An 8,071-nucleotide genomic window follows, 5' to 3' on the forward strand; every position below is an offset into this window, starting at 1 on the left:
CGCATCGAGGAATCCTCCCAATCCCAGGTGGGTGTGTGGCCTCAAAACCCAGTTTCACCAGTGCAGCCAAGCTCAGGGATGGAAAAAGATGATGCCTTTACACAGACTCCAGGGATATTGGCTGCAGAGTGGCTTAGGACAGCCATCCAAACAGAACAAAAAAAGACAAAAATAAACCAAAATAAGGAAAGCAAAAATATTTCATCTCCTTCTTGGGATGAACCAGCTCTCTCCAGTAACACCAGGAGGGTGCTGGCATGGGCCTGCACCTGTGACAGCAGGGAAAGTGACACATCCCTTTTCCCAGCAGCACAGCCCTGCAAACCACCCACTGCATTGCTCTGCCAAGCCACAGCATTCACAGGAAACCACCATCACCAGTGGGACCCGTGGGTAGTCACCCCCATCTTCACCCCACAGCAGGGATAACCGGCACCAGCAACCCCACACACCCCCAAGCAGCCTCACCACAGCAGGGACACCAAATCTGCCAATGCCTGAGCCCGCAGGTAATCAGGCTGCTGTGGTCTGGTGATTCTCAGCTGGAGTATGGTGGATCCTGCAGCCATGTGCTTGTCCCATGGAGTGATTTCAGCAGCATCTCCAGCCCAGACCCCATGGCAGTGCCCACTGTCTGGGCAGGGCATTGCCCAGCTCCTGGGGGCAGTCCCAGAGATGCACCTCGCTGAGCTGCTGTGAAATCACAGGGTACCCACTGCCGCCCTGCTCACTGCAGAGGGGTGAATTTACCACGAGTCTTCACCTGCCGCAGGTTGCTCACACTCATTGTCCACAGACTGACTCAGCTCTGCTCTGGATGTGGGGAGGTTCTGTGAAAGCTGAGGTCCCAGTCCCACTGGTGGGGGATCTCAGCTTGTGTCCCCTCCAGCCTGGAGACAGAGCAGGCTAGAAAGGGGAAAAGGTCAAGGCCACCATGTTCTTTGTGACCCTCCTTTGGATGCTCCCTAATGGCTTTATACCTTTCTTACCACTGCCGCCCTGCTCACTGCAGAGGGGTGAATTTACCACGAGTCTTCGCCTGCCGCAGGTTGCTCACACTCATTGTCCACAGACTGACTCAGCTCTGCTCTGGATGTGGGGAGGTTCTGTGAAAGCTGAGGTCCCAGTCCCACTGGTGGGGGATCTCAGCTTGTGTCCCCTCCAGCCTGGAGACAGAGCAGGCTAGAAAGGGGAAAAGGTCAAGGCCACCATGTGACATGGGAGTGAGCGCAGGAGCAGTTGTGGTTCAGGAGGGAACCCCAGAGCTCTGTGTTCGCTGGCACTCATCACAGGCAGGGGACACTTTACAGCTCAAGTGAGCCCTCTAACACCTGCCTAAGTGCTGAATATTATTGCTATTAAAATATAATAGCCTCTCACTGCCTCTCCTCTGTGGAGCTGGATAGCAGCTGTGGTTGGGAAGCCACAGCACAGAGCACAACCCCAGAGGCAGGGCAGAGGGACGGGATTTAAAGCTTTCTGAAAGCACCTTTCACAGCCAAGGGCCAGCTCCAAACGGACCACAATTACTGGTTAGACAACAACTGAGATTTCCATAAAGAGTTCTGAATAAATCAACTGCTGACTTAGGTTTGGAAAGGGCTTTTTGATTTGTTTATTTATTTTGGGAGAGAGAAAGTCCCTTCCAGCCCACTGTATCCATATTTCATTTTCATCCTTGCCACTTTCATCCGATCTCCAGCCTGCGTATGCAGACAAGGGTGACACGGGGAGGTTGGTCTGTGCCATGGGGTGCAGCAGTGGATGGGATGGGGTCAGCAGTCCAGGCGTCCCCTTTTTCCCCCCTTTTGCACGGCTGTAGCTCACCAGTGCTGTCCTGCCCACTGAGAAGGGTCTCCTTCTCAAAGGGGGTTTGAGGAACCCCATGGCTCTTTCCTTGCCACAGAGGTGGTTTCCATGCTGTCTTTTTTAGGGCTTTTAATTGACAGTGCTCATCAGCATCTCTAATTCCAGTCTAATAAACATGGGGAAAGACTGGCTAAAGGCTGCTGGCATTTTCTTTCCCATCTGTGTGCTGAAGTCCTGGCTCAGCCGAATAGGAAGAGACACGGCGAAGAGCTGGGAAAACTTTCTCCCTCTAAGGAAGCAGTTGAATTGTAGTGAGTTGTGTATACTCCTAGCTCCTGATGGACTTTTTGAGTGGAGGATATTTGGGGAAATATTGGAAGCAATCTAAACTCACAAGGTCTTTTAGAGGAAACATTGATCTCCCTAAATGGGCAGCAATTGATATGTTCAAAGAGAGCATTGTGTGCATTCCTGTTTGCACTGTGTGCACCTGAGTGCCATTTAAAAGTAAAGGAGAAACCCCTCCAAAAAAAATCAAATATGAGCACAAAGATCAGCTCTTTGCAGAAAGAAACTCGAGGACCTTTGTGTCCTCATCAATGCCCTTTGGTGTGATAATCCACATGGCAAGATGAAAGGATAACCCCTGGTGCTGTTAATTGTTCTTTCCAAAGGAAAGCAATTAAACTACTGCATTCACTGAGCAATCAAAGGGAAATCTAAGTTAACCCCTCTGTGGCCACTTTGCCCCAGCCCAAGTTCTGACATCCCTGATGGGAGATGGGTTATAGCTGCAACCGTGGCAGTCACAAGCCACACACTTTCAGAGACTTGTAAGCAAATTTTAGGCTCTAACAACCCCCTCTGAGATCCCACCAGACATCTGGCAGAATTCAGCAAGATGTCACATATCTCCATCTCTGCTCTAATATATTTTGACTGGATCGTGACACAGCCACATGACCACAGTGTGATCAGCTTTTAGGTTTCATTTGAAGAAGTGTTTTCACTCTGGTGTAAGAGAAATCTCCCCACCCCTCACAGACCATATGCCACATTTTTAGTACATTTGCTGATTAACCAGAAAGCAGTAAGAGAGCTTGAACACTGCTCCAGTGACTCTGGGATCCTCTTATAAACCAATTGGCACAGAAAGGGTTGCATCCCCTGTTCCTTTCTGAAAAAAACCACGAACTAACAGAAAGATCCTCATGGGATCAGTGGTGCTCCCTGAGAAGTCCAGGTGGAAGGACAGGTCACTTCCCAGCATCCTGGCTCCCAGGGGGCTCCCCTCTTCTACAATCAGCAGGTCACCCCACACCCCCTCTGTGTTTCTTGAAAGGGCCAAAAAGATAATTCAGAAAGACATTTTCAAGCTTAAGAAATGCAAAGCCCAGGTGTGTGGCTTTGCAGCAAATGCTCTGAGTCCAACCTGCTAGGTCCTGTAATTAGCTGGGACTTCAGGACATCAGCACTGCCTCTCTCCACAGGGCACAGGGATGGCTTTCCAAGACAGGCACCTCATCCCTGTTGTTCCCAGAGTTGCCTGATGCCACACAGAGGGCCACACGTGGGCACGGTGGGGTGTAAGGGTCTGTGTCTGGGGCTTGGTGGAGAGAGGATTAACACCCCAACTATGAGCTGCAGAGCTGGGCTGGACTGGGAGGAACTGGGAGATTGCCAGGAGCTAGAAAGGCGTGCTGGGAGAGTAGGGAGGGCTTTGCTGGGAGAGCTGGGGCAGGAGGCACGGCTGGGATTTCGGAATCTGTCACTGCCTGCATCCCATCACTGCCTTCATCCTCTCCTGGAACTCTGGGGAAGATGGGAAAAAAGGCACTCGCTTGCTTTTAATACCACGGGTAGGAGGGGAAACTCTCAGTGCCTTCCTCCTTCTGGCTTCTGAGCTGTGCTCCAAGCAGGCGTGTAGGAAGGAAAGCTTCCTTATCCCAGCCTGTGGGACTGGTGCTTAATCCCTTCAACAGCACGGAGTTCTTCAGCTGCTGACAGAGACAGGAGGCTGCTGTGCAGGAATAATGGGAGGGAGATTAAAAGTGGTCAAAAGAGAGCCTAAAAACTGCTGAATTGTGTGTCTGGGGCTTCATAAGAGACCAGTGCAAAAGGGAGGGGGATGATATTAACGTTAACAGGAATTAGGACACTGCAAAGGGAGACTTTATATCACTGAGCAGAGACAAAACTCCAAAATGCGTGTCCTGAAATGAGCAAAACAAATTACTTTGCAGGCCAGGAAATACTTTTTGGTAACTGTAGTGCATCAGGTAGGGGTCTGTGCCAGCAAGAGAAGATACAGCTTAACTCCAGGCCAGGAAGAAACAACCAAACTCCTGCAAGCAGTCTGCAAACCAGAGAAAAACCCAAAAGAGAGATCCTGACAGACTGCTGTGATGTGTTTTGTTGGTCTGTTTTCCTTCTGAAGCTGCTTGTGTTTCTAAGGGAGGGAGGTGTGGTAGGTTTAATGTAAATGAGCTTCACAAAAACATTTGATTTTGTGGGGCAGCTCATTAGCTAAAATGAAGACTATAAAAGAAAAGTTGTCAAAGTGAGACATCTAAAGAGAAGATAATGAGTTGTACTGCAAAGCACAACCGAGTGGAAGGAACACACACATAGAGCTTCTGTGAAAGATTTATCTTGCAACCACCATTAAATCACATGAAGAATTGAAAGACTTTAAATGTGGGAAATAGACAGGATGAAAGGCTGTGGTTTGACATCATGATTGAGGGACTGGCTGCAGAACTCCCTACTGCTGGAAAGAGCAGATGAAGGTGTGGGTATGCTTGCAGATCACACTGAAGATGTTTGTCCTTAATGGGACAATACTCCAGTCATTAAAAAAGAAAAGTTTTAAAAAACCCCAAGCATGTTCACAGGTCACAGCAAGAATTCCACGAGGGAAAAACCTCTCGTGATACCAAAAATGTTATGCACAATTCTGGCCAGCCATCATGGGGAAAGTTGACCTGGAACTGGAATAACTGGGAATGCAATATTGCAGGCAATACTTCCCAGCCTCACTTATGTTCGTGCCTACCAGCAGTGTAGTGGCCACTGTGACCTAAAGAGCCTTTATCTATGAAATTCCTTCTCTGAGCTATCCCAGGAGTTCATAATCTTATTTGAAAAGTTACTGAGCCAAGCACAAGAGGGTTTTTCCCTCCGTGGAATAGCTGGGCCAAAGTTGCATCTCCAAGAAGTTTTTCAACCTGCCTGGGAAATACGCCCTGAAATTGAGGCAAGGAGGGAAGCAAGATGGAGAAGGGGCCAAGGAGACTTTGAGCTGGTAGACAGGAGAAAGTAAGAGAGGGGAGGGTGATAAAACAGACGCTGGTGCATAACGAGTACCTCCAAGGAGCTGTGCTGGAGCACGTCCCCGCACAGCCGCAGCGCGAGGCGCCGGGAGCAGCAGGAAGCGCCGGGGCGCTCCGGAGGTGTTACTTTTTGGATTTAATGAGCTTCAGCTGCTCCCTGCAAACGTGCCTGGCTCTCTCCAGAGCTGCTAGCTATGGAACTGGGACATCACCCCAGTCCCCGTTGTCAGTAGCTCCCGAAGGTGAGAGAAAATTCATACGAGCACCAGGTTTGCTGGCTCCGAGAGGCGCTGGGATGAGAACAGAAATCCTCGGAAATCCTATCGGGCTGACACGTGGGGCTCCTCCCACGCTTGGCAGGGAGGGAAAGCTTAAAAGCATAATTTGTCCAGGAATAAGAAAGCAGCGTCTTTGTGCCAGTTGGCTTGGAGGCAGCGAGGGGCAGCAAGGAAAACATGGTATGAGTTTGTTACCTCTCCAGTAGAGACTGGCACGTAATTACTGCTTTTGACCACTTCTGGGTGGGTTGTGTGTTGGAGTGGGTTGTTTTCTACAGTGCCCTGGTATGTAAATTGTGGAGCAGTAGGTTTTTAGTGAGGTGTTCCTGAAGAGCTGAGGGATGTCAGTGAGGCCAGGGATGACGCTGTAGGGTGAGGGGGTGTCTCCTTGCTGCTCAGATCCAGGGTGCTGCACATCCCTGGTGCACCTCTCATGACAATCATGGAGCTCTGAGCAGTCCTTTGAAGGAGAGAGGGTGCCCAAAGTGCAAGTTACCCTGGAAGTATTTGGAGACCTGGGTGCTCCTCCATGACTCAGATCAGGGCTTGTTCAGTTCCTGAGTTTTTCCCATTTTCACCCATTTTAAGAGAGAAAACATTCCAAGGTTTTTCCCTATACTCTAGTCCCTAGGCACTCTAAGACTGATGAGAGGTGTCCCCTCAAGTGATGGGAGGGAGCAAGCCCAGCTCCTGAGGGACCTGGTGGTACAGAAACCTCAATGGCTGCCTCAGCAGGACCAAAAGCACATACGGGCTTTAAAAGTCATGGAAGATCTTTCTTATGATGGAATATTTCTTTCATTGGCTGACTGCTTTGCCCTCCTTCCCTCTGCTGTTGTCATGTATAAACATAACTTAAGGAACAATGAATTCCCCAGGTCTCAGCTCCCACCGTGTGTCCATTACCGATTATGCCGGTAAATGCTGCCAAGGGCAGGGAATCCATTCAGCTGGTGGATATTACACAGACTCCATTTTCACATGCAGCACAAGCCCTCCCTAAGGAGGAGAGGAGTAAGGAGGAAGATCTCATCATGTCTGACTGATGTTTAGAAAACAACTTTGGGTCCCACCAGTGCCAAAGTCCCAGGACACATCCTCTTGCTCTAATTTACAGTTACAGCCATGGAGAGCTTTCTCTTGCAAGATGAAAGTGGGCTAAAAGCAGCTGAGGAAGGAACTTCAGGAGAGATGAGGGCAATGTGAGCTCCTCCTGCTCACACGGCTCAGCCCAGCCCAGCTGCCTGCGTGGCAGGGGCCAAACGACAGGATAATTGTTCTCCCTGCAACACACTGACTATGTACATTTAGATTTCAATTAATTTGCTGGCTCCAAACGAACTGCCTCCTATTGCTTTCAGCAATCAAGTCTTGTTAAGTGAAAATAGCGTTTATCTTATCTCTAGGAGAAGGCTGGACAAAAGTAGGGCAGCAGAATCCTACATGAAGGTAGCAGAAAGTGAAAGGAGGAGCAGGGAAATGAAGTGAGGGAGGAGAGCAGCCAGGGTGGCCAAGGCAAAAAGTTCTGCTTTTCAGCTTTTTTTGCTTTTTTTTTCTCGAAGGCTTCAATGTTTTTAGAGTGTCCCAGTTTGGAAGGGATTTTCTTTTTACCCAGATTCATGTGGTCCCACTTCCAGTTGGTTGTGGCTGTCAGTGGGGTTATGTGTACTCCTGGGGCACTGGCTCATGCTGCAAGGGCTCTTGAACACAGGGTCTGGGCTCCTGAACACAGGGTCTGGGCTCCTGAACACAGGGTTTGGGCTCATGAACACAGAGTTTAGCCTCCCTGCTGCCTCTGACACCTCGGTGCTGCCTGGGGCTGCTGGAGCACAGCGTAAGTATCTCTCATCTAGGTAACACTGAGCACAAGGAATTGCATTTAATGCACCCCAAGCAGTTCATCACCCCATCTTTGTTTCCACAGGGGCAGCCACATTCCTGGAGAAACAGTGACTGAAGTGTCAAAAGTGTCTTGAAAATCAAACAATACCCAAAGCCCACCTCCTGCTCCCTTTCCCAAGGAAAGCCCTTTCAAAAGAAGACTGCCAGCCTGGCTGTACTGTTTGAAGAATGATCCCAGTTTCTTACCTTTAAATTAAGTTGCAAAGTAAGTCCTTAAGACATGAGATCTAGCACAGGTTTGGGTTTTATTTTTTCTTTTTCCTCGTCTGATTACTAAAACCCTCTCGAGTTTCCCACCATTTGAACCTGTTATCTCATACACACAGTCGTCATCTCATTAAAAGGAAATCAGAGAAACTGACTTTAATAAATTTTAACACCCTGTGTGAAAAATCTGGCAATTAAAGGTTCCTGCCCCTGGACCTTTGAAAGTGACACGTGGCAAATCCCCTTCAGTCTTTAATAAGAGCGGCTCATCAAAGGATGGTGGCACGCGGGGGTAGGGGAGGAGGCAGGGAAAGGGAAGAAACAGGAGCATCAAAACTGAAAGGGAGGGAAAGACAAAAGCTGACACTCCTGCCAGAAACTGAGGAGAGAACCAGCATCATTAGCTGAGACTGATAAGCCCAGCTCATTCTGGAGCAAAGAAGGCAGAATGGAAGTTGGTCCAACCAGGCAGCACCAGGAATGCATCAATTCACAACGACCCCCCAAGTACAGCTCTGCCTGGATTTTTGTGGTGGATGCTGA

The sequence above is a fragment of the Corvus brachyrhynchos genome, unplaced genomic scaffold, assembly GCF_000691975.1.
Source record: "Corvus brachyrhynchos isolate BGI_N302 unplaced genomic scaffold, ASM69197v1 scaffold21, whole genome shotgun sequence".
NCBI lineage: Eukaryota > Metazoa > Chordata > Aves > Passeriformes > Corvidae > Corvus > Corvus brachyrhynchos.